This window comes from Equus asinus, chromosome 13 (genome assembly GCF_041296235.1).
Source record: "Equus asinus isolate D_3611 breed Donkey chromosome 13, EquAss-T2T_v2, whole genome shotgun sequence".
In the NCBI taxonomy this organism is placed as follows: domain Eukaryota; kingdom Metazoa; phylum Chordata; class Mammalia; order Perissodactyla; family Equidae; genus Equus; species Equus asinus.
The window spans coordinates 48,119,147-48,128,104 of NC_091802.1; the positions used below are offsets into that span (position 1 = coordinate 48,119,147).

Sequence of the window (8,958 nt, forward strand, 5' to 3'; positions counted from 1 at the left end):
CTCTGGGGTAGATGCAGTGGTTCAACCATGACATTGAGAACCAGGGTGCTTTCTAACTTTCCCTCTTTCCATTTGGCCGTGCTCAGCTTGTCAGCGTCATCCCTTCCTCATGGTCAAAAGACAGATGGTGGAGCAGTTCCAGGCATCACAGACGTGCACACATCTAGCCAAGAAAGGCATTTCCTCCCATGAGTCTCTGCGTTAGGGGAAAATCTTTCCCAAAAGCTTTCCTATAGGTCTTGTTGGCCAGGATCAGGCCACATGCCCACACTCCAGCCCCAAGGAGGCTGAGAGGCAAATCTTGGCATTTTCAGCATCTCTGGAAAGGGGGGTCCTGCAGCAGGAAAGGCGCGGGGGAGGGTGCTTTGGGCTGGAGCACTGGAGCAGTTTGGCCTGTTGGAGAAGCAGCCAGCAGGCGGGATGGCATCATGGGGATACCGTCGGTTACATGGGGGGAGAGAAGTAGGGAGAAGATTGGGACCCACTGCTCTAGCTTAGAAATATTCTTACGTCTGGGTCCTAGGCTGACCTGAGTCCTATGTATTTTTTGACCAAGTTCAGTCAACAGCAAGAATGAGGTCCAGCTGTTTTGCTGGATGAAAACTTGATACAAATTTGGAACTCATTATCCAAAGTTCCCCAAAACTTAAGCCGTAAACTCAGAAAGTGAAACATTTGACTTTTTGTGACGTGTTTTCATTTCTTCACCAGCCTTTTAATTAAAGGGTTATCTGATCAAAGGAGGGGGAGCAGTAAAGGACGATGGGAAGAATGGATGAGGCATTTTGTAATTAAGGCACGAGTCCCAGGCTTTTGATCTGGGAAGCCTGGGCTGACAGGCAGTTCCTTGCGTCATGGACTCAGGCTGCACCTTCCAAGGCAAAGGGCAGACGTGCAGGTGACCCCTAAAGACAGTTTTCCTGCGGACTGTATGCACACTGTGATTGGGACTGGACTCTGAAAAAACCCCAAACAAACCCAAGCCAGATGGATCACAATTCTGCTTACCCTTTGTACTATCAATTCCCTGCAATGGTCTTTTTTTTGTTTTTTGTTTTCCTTATTCTCCTCAAAGCCCCCCAGTACATAATTGTATATTCTTAGTTGTGGGTCCTTCTAGTTGTGGCATGTGGGACGCCGCCTCAGCGTGGCTTGATGAGCGGTGCCATGTCCGCGCTCAGGATCCAAACCAGCGAAACCCTGGGCTGCAGAAGCAGAGTGCGCGAAGAACTTAACCACTCTGCCACGGGGCCGGCCCCTGTCATTGTTTTTTTAACTAACGATCGATCGAATGTTTACTAATTATCTTCTAAATCCAGGAGTAGGGCTGCTTAATTAACACCTGACATAAAAATAGAATTGATCAAGAGTCATGAGCTAAAGAAATTACCAAATGGAAAAATTTCATGGCCTTAAAAATTGGGTTTTTAGATACAGTTTTCTATAATTTCCTTCAGCCGAAATGGCCTGGCGGCCCCGTATCTAAACATTTCTGTTCAGATATTCTTTGCTCAGTTTTACAAAAACACTCAAAAGGGCAGTCACGGGCTTTCATGACAGGAGTTCTGATTTTGACTTGAAAATGATGACCTGGAAATAGGAACGTTAGGGTATTCCTGATGTGTATGTATTCCAGGAGCAACACCATAAAGTGTGTACAGTAAGTTTGGTTATCTGGCCTAACCTCGATAGTAAAACCTGGCCAGGAAATAGAGATTCGTTGTTGTTATTGATGTTGTTTTGTAACTGAAGTTCTACTTATTAGAGATTTACTATTTAGGTCAGACATTTGCTGACTCAATTTTTAAAGAATTTGCAAACATCACTTCCTCTGGCTCTCCCAGCCTGGGGGTAGGGCACAGAGACGTGAATAATAATTGTAATTGTGATGAGGCTGCGTGAACTGAACTTTTATCTTGCTGCCATCCCCAAGGCACCAGACCTGTGGTCGAGGGAGAAACTTCCTGGCGATTTGGGCCTGCCAGCAATCATTGCGAGCCGAGGTAGGATGCTTTGTCATGCAACTATAGGCAAGGAAAATGCGCATGCTCACGAGGCTCGGGCTTAAGAGATTAGTTTATGGGAACCAGTCAAAGCTGTGCTAATAGAAGGAATACAAATTTCTTATGTAGTCCAGACAGGAGAGAGTTTTGGAAGAAAATTAATCCTCATCAAGGCAAGAGACATTTGATTTTAAATACACTAGGAGAAACCAGCAGCAGCTCCAAGGGGAACCTCCCCCCGTCTTTGAAACCAGACTCACTCTTCCCATCTCCCCGGGAAAGCTGGGAGGTATTGAGTTTCTGGAGCCCACCGGCTGCTCTGCAGAAGCAGCAGTAGCTGGGTAGAGGAGAAAGGCCATCAATATCCTCTTGACACCAAAGGCCTGTGAAATTTGCAAGACACAGAGAGGGAGAATGAGGGGAGTTGGGGCTCGATCATTTCTGTGCGGAAGGGTGATGGATGGGGGAGAGAGCGGGGGAAGGATTAGGAAGGGGTGGGGGTTTAAGGACAAGGGCTGCCTGAGGGGAGAGAAGGGAGAGATTTGTAAGAATTCTCTTTCTACTACGTCGCAGAATACTCTAGAGGCTATTTCTAAATTATCCAAAGAAAAAAGATTGAACTATATTCAGGATTCTAATAGATTTCGTTTATTTTACATGTAGCAAACAGCTAGGTGTTTGTGGTTAGGGGTTGGAGGTGTAAGAAAGGAGTGATATGGGGCCGGCCCGGTGGCATAGTGGTTAAGTTCACACGTTCTGCTTCGGTGGCCCGGGGTTCGCGGGTTCGGATCCCGGGTGTGGACATGGCACCGCTTGGCCCGCCATGCTGTGGCAGGCGTCCCACATATAGAGTAGAGGAAGATGGGCACGGATGTTAGCTCAGGGCCAGTCTTCCTCAGCAAAAAGAGGAGGATTGGCAGCAAATGCTAGCTCAGGGCTAATCTTCCTCAAAAAGAAATGAAATGAAAAGAAAAGAAAGGAGTGATAATCTGAATATATGTTGGATATAATCTTGTATCCTCTAGCAAGCATCAGAAATACTTGGTTCAGCACAAACCCCAGAAATGCCCTAAGAGAAATGGTGAGGAGACTTTGCAGGATGAACAGTTGAACCTGCCCAAATAGCTGATTTAGGCCTCCCTGACAGGGCTGCTCTTAGGTAAAGACAATGGGCACTGGTTGCTCTTTCTCAAATGTGAAAAAGACACATCACATCGGTGGTGGGAGACGCCATCCTCGCCTCCAAGAGAAGAGCAATAGCAGCTATGAGACACACACAGTCAGGGTAAGTGGTTCCGACTTCCACAAAGGCAAAGTTGAGGCAACTGTCTGACCTTCTCTCCCTGGCCAATCTAGCCTTGGATTCTAGCTCAGGCCAGGAGCTTGGAGTTGGGGCTGGGCTTGGGAGAGAGTGTGCTAGGTCAGCTGTTATGAGGCAATGGAACGAGAGTGAAACTGGGGCCCCAGCAAGGGTGGGTCAGGTATGTGTTCTGGGTGGTGGTGCAAAGGGGAACTGGTGTGGAGTCTTGAGAAAGGGCAAACGAGGAAGCAAGTTTGGGCTTGAAACATCAAGTCCATAGCCAGGATTTGAAAGGGTGGGTTGGCAGTCCTGAACTGGCAAGAAGATGAGGCTGGGAGAATGAGCTCAGAAAAATCTCAGAGGAAAATCTACACAGGCAAGAACTTTTATGGAGTGGAATGGACAGAACTGTTAGGAATGAGATGAGGACTGTGGAAACTGGGACCTGCTGTGGCCCTTGGAAAACCAGAACGGCTGCAGAAGAGAGTGAGGGCATCCTCTGAGACAGTCCCAGGGACAAGGGGGAGGGCAAAGTCTGTTTGCATTCGCCGATCTGCCTGACGAGGCCCTGTCCTTCTCAGTTCCATATGGAGTCTCCAGCTGGCCTTCGTGGAGCAAGGGACTGGGCAAGCCTGCCCGGTTGTACGGTCACCCTTTGGAGGGTACTCTTTGCTGCTAATGATCCATGAAGAGGGGGTTGCTGATGCCTGAAGGGGATCTTGGACAAAGGAGCTACACTCAGCTCTGGATAACTCTTTGCTGGCCTTTCCCTAAACTAAATAAACATTGAATACTAATTAGTGTGTAAGCGGCTCTTTGTGAAGGGTTTAAAAGTAGACCCAAAGCCACATGGAATGGGAAGCGGAGGGTGGTTGGGAAGCATACCCTTGTCTGGCTCAGTTGTTTTCAACTGGATCAGACCCAATGCCTTCCTTTTAACCAAATATTTCGTAATGCCCTCTCTGTTCTCCTGTAATGACATTCATACATAAAGTAATGTACATATGTAATTCCAAAACCAAAATAAAACCCCACAATATAAAGCCCCAATATAAAGGAGGAACAAATGGAAAGTAATTTATAAAAAAATAATATAAATAAAATATTTAATGTGTGAATGCTTGGGTTTGACTACACTGGAAGATACAAGGAAATAAGTGGATGCTCGTACCTATACATAGAAGCGCCATGAACAGACACTGTAAAGGCAGACTGGTGTGGGTGGATGGCGTTATTGGCTCAAATACCACAAGCAGTGTGGCCCTTAGTGACATCCCTTCCAAAGGAATAAATAACTTTTGGAAGACTCCTGTTGCTATGGTTTGAATGTTTTTGTCTCCCCAAAATTCGTAAGTCGAAAACCTAAGGCCCAAGGTGATGGCGTCAAGAGCTGGGGCCTTTGGGAGGGGATTAGGTCTTTAGGGTGGAGCCCTCATGAATGGGGCTGGTGCCCTTATAAAAGAGACCCCAGAGAGCTGGCTTGCGCCTTCTACCGCGTGAGGATGCAATGAGAAGTCTAGTCTGCAACCTGGAAGAGAGTCTTCACCAGCACCCGACTGTGAGGGCATCTTGATCTTGGACTTCCAGTCTCCAGAACTGTGAGAAATAAATTTCTGTTTATAAACCACCCAGTTTATAGTATTTTGTTATAGCAGCCCAAACAGACTACGACATGTACAAAACCAAGCACAACTGTCCCTGAATTTATGTGACAGTTGGATCCCTGAAACTTTCAGGTTTAATAAAAATGTGCTAAGATACTCTGTGGTTATAAGTAAAGTGGAGTTAGGATCTATGCCGAGATAAAACCTACATGATAACTAACACCGACCTGATAATTTTTGCCTCCACAAATATCTGGTTGAAAGTCCTGTGCTGCCACATGTGTTGTAGGATGTCTAGCATCTTTGGTCTCCAAGTATTAAATGGTAGCACTCCCCATTGATTATCAAAATCAAAAATATCCCTACAGATTTCAAAATTCTCGTAGGGAGCAGTACCACCTTCTTAGAGAATCCCTGATTTACCTACAAAGCTTCCCAACTTGGGGCAGAGCCGGTTGCTGGGGTCTTTGGGACCCTTTGGAAAGTGATGCCTTGACTCTTCCTTGTTACCATGTGCTGGTTAATTTTATATGTCAACTTGAGTGGGCTGCTGGTACCCAGACATTTGGTCAAACATTATTCTGGGTGTGTCTGAGACGGTGTTTCTGGATGAAGTTAGCATTTGAATCAGTGGACTGAGTACAGAAGATTGCCCTCTCTCATGGAGGTGGGCCTCACCCGATCAAGTGAAGACATCAACAGAACAAAGGGCTGAGTCAGAGGGAGATTTCCCCGCCTTACCGCTGAGCTGGGACATCGGTCTCCTGTCTTCAGACCAGAACGTACACCATTGGACTCAGACTGGAACTATCCCCTTGGCTTTCTTGGGTCTCCAGCTTACAGACTACAGATCTTGGGACTTCTCAGCCTCCATAATCGTGTAATCCAGTTCTTTATAGTAAATCTTTTTATATATAAAGATATGTATATACGTGTGTCTTTGTGTGTGTATACATATACACACACACACAGAGAAAATAGGGGCGACATATAGCTCCTATTGGTTCTGTTTCTCTAGGGGACCGTGACTAACACATTCCCTAAGTCCTCCCTCGACTCTCACTGCTCGCCCTCCCCTTTAACCCCTTCCCCTCCAGTGTCCCTTCCCTGCTCTTTCTTCTTATCATTCTTCCCTACAGAAATAGTCAAGTTTCAGTTCTTTTCTTTCTCCCTTTCACTGTGCTTCTGAGTCTTCCACGGTGTAGAAGATAAAGCTCCACATGTGAGTAAAGAAACTTGAATTTTAATCCTGGCTCTTCCAGTTATTAGCTGTGTTGACCTGGACATGCGTCTATGAATTATAGGGCTGGTCATTGATCGCCATTGTGTTTAAACTGAGTGGAGACTACACAGCCCCAAGACCTGTGGCAACCCTGGGAACATTCTAAGCCAGCTGTCTTTTCAGCTTCCTGAGAGCAGGATTTGTCTTACACTATGACAGTAGCTTCTACCTCCAAGGATACATGTTGCCACACAAGGCACGTAGAAGGCATTCAACACACGTGTGCCTTGTGTCAGGAGCTGTCACAAGCACCAACTTTGAGGCCAGCTGTGCCATGAACTCACCTCTCTGGGATGCAGAAATGAGTGTCTCTGAGGAGAACGCCTGGAGTTTCTTAAGGCTGACCAGTGGGTAAATCACTCAATTTGCCACTAAACCCCACTACGAGATCACCTAGGCTCCCAGTCACAATGTTATCCTTGGTTTCTGTCTCCAGTGTCTCACTGTTACAACCTACACTCCTGATTTTAATGTCTCTGTTGTAGCCTGTCTTCCCGGATCCTGACATTTGGCTCCTGGCACATCTCCCTGTTTCACTCCTGGTTTTGGCTTTGGTCCATCTATGCTCTTTGGCCTCAAATTCCTGGTTTTGGTGTCCCCAACTGATTTCTCCCCACATTCCTAGGCCTTTGCTCGGTCTTGACACTTTGCAACACCGGGAAGAGCGCATGGGGGCCCCATTGTGCATTGTGCACATACATTGGTGTCTCAGACTTTACCAGTCAATGAATACAGGCAGGACCTCGTTTAAATGAATGCCCAAATCTCAGGTGCTCTGAGCTCTCCTCCTTCCAATCCTTTATAATAGCTTCTTCTACTTCCACAAAATCGCTTCAGGAAATGCCAGAGTACTTAGACATATTCACAAACCATTGGTCATTGGTTGCCATTGTAGCTACCTGAACTTGGAGCTAATGAATCCACGTCTTGACAGTTACATATAGTGCTGCTCTGTGGGTAAGACTTCGATTCCATTGCTAGGACCACCACCTAGGTGCTGATGGAACTGGAAACCCACCAAGCGCAATGCCAGTCAAACTGGAACTCCACAGGAAGCAGAAGGCTGCTACTTTGCTCGCAAGATGCAGGCTTACTGTCTGGGAGGTCTGCAGGACAGGTTCAAGTGTCAGCAGTCACATCATACCTGGAAATAATCACCTTTCCCTAATTCTCAGACCCTTTCACTGGATCTGTTTCAGAACCATTGTAAATTCAGATTCCAAGACACGTCGATGGGGAAAGAATAGTCTTTTCAACAAATGGTGCCAGGACAGCCAAATATCCACAGGCAAAAGAATTAAGGTGAATGCGTATCTTACACCATGCACAAAAATTAACTCAAAATGGATCATAGACCTAAATGTGAGAGCTAAAATTATAAAACTCTTAGAAGAGAACATAGGAATAAATCTTCCTAATCTTGGGTTAGGCAGTGATTTCTTAGACACGACACCAAAAGCACAAACAATAAAAGGAAGAATTCATAACTTGGACATTATCAAAATTAAGAACTTTTACACTTCACATGACATCACCAAAAAAGCGGAAAGACAATCCACAGAATGGGAAAAAAATTAGCTTAGCTTATTATATAACTGATAAGGGACTTGTCTGGAAAATATAAAGAAAGAACTCTTACAACTTAATAATAAGACAAATCATCCAATTAAAAAATGGGCAAAAAATTTGAATAAACATTTCTCAGAGAAGATATAAAAATGGCCAATAAGCACATGAAAAGATGCTCAACATCATTAGTCATTGCAGAAACGCAAATCCAAACCACAATGAGACATCACTTTCTAACCACTAGGATGGCTGGAATAAAAAAGACAAGAACAAGTGTTGGTGGGGATGTGGAGAAAGTGGAACCCTCTTTCACTGCTGGCGGGAATGTAAAATGGTGCAATCACTGTGGACTACAGTTTGGCAATTCTCAAAATGTTCCCACATAACCCAGAAATTCCACTCCTCGAGAAATGGAAATAGAAGTCCACACAAAGACTTTCACAAAATGTTCATAGCGGCATTGCTCACAATAGCCAAAAAGTAGAAACAATCCAACTGCCCATCAACTGGTGAATGGATAAATAAATGTGTTTTACCCATACAATGTAATACCAGTCAGCGATAAAAATGGAGTACTGATACCCGCTACAGCATGGACGAACCTCAGAAACATTAGGCTAAGTTGAAAGAATCCAGTCACAAAGACCACATATTATATGATTCCATTTATAGGAAATGTCCGTAAAAGGCAAATCTATAGAGACAAAAACGAGCTTACTGGTTGCCAGGGACCAGGGCAAGGACGGGGAGTCACTTGCACTGGGTACAAGGTTTCTTTTTGAAGTTATGAAATGTTCTAAAATTAGATAGTGATGATGGTTGCACAACTCTGTAAATGCACTAAAGACCAGAGAATTGTACACTTTAAATGGGTGAAGTTTATGCTATGTAAATTATATCTGAATAAAGCTGGAGGCTTTGCCTTTTTTTTTTTAATTAAAGATTAGCACCTGAACTAACATCTGTTGCCAATCTTCCTCCTTTTTTTTTCTTCTTATTCTCCCCACAGCCCCCCAGTACATAGCTGTATATTCCAGTTGCAGGTCCTTCTAGTTGTGGCATGTGGGACGCCGCCTCAGCGTGGCCTGACGAGTGGTGCCAGGTCTGCACCCAGGAGCCGAACCTGCAAAACCCTGGGCCACTGACACAGAGCATGTGAACTTCACCACTCAGCCTCCGGGCCGGGCCCCTGCTTGCTTT

The 8,958-nt window shown here is 45.4% G+C and overlaps 1 long non-coding RNA gene across 1 annotated transcript; it reads left to right on the forward strand.

Annotated features, from left to right (window-relative positions):
- Window positions 1-1,832: 1,832 nt before the first annotated feature.
- LOC106835574 (uncharacterized) lies at window positions 1,833-7,709 on the forward strand. Its single transcript, XR_006512101.2, has 3 exons — window positions 1,833-2,003; window positions 3,151-3,288; window positions 3,885-7,709. It is a non-coding gene; the product is annotated as an uncharacterized lncRNA (long non-coding RNA).
- Window positions 7,710-8,958: the final 1,249 nt, after the last annotated feature.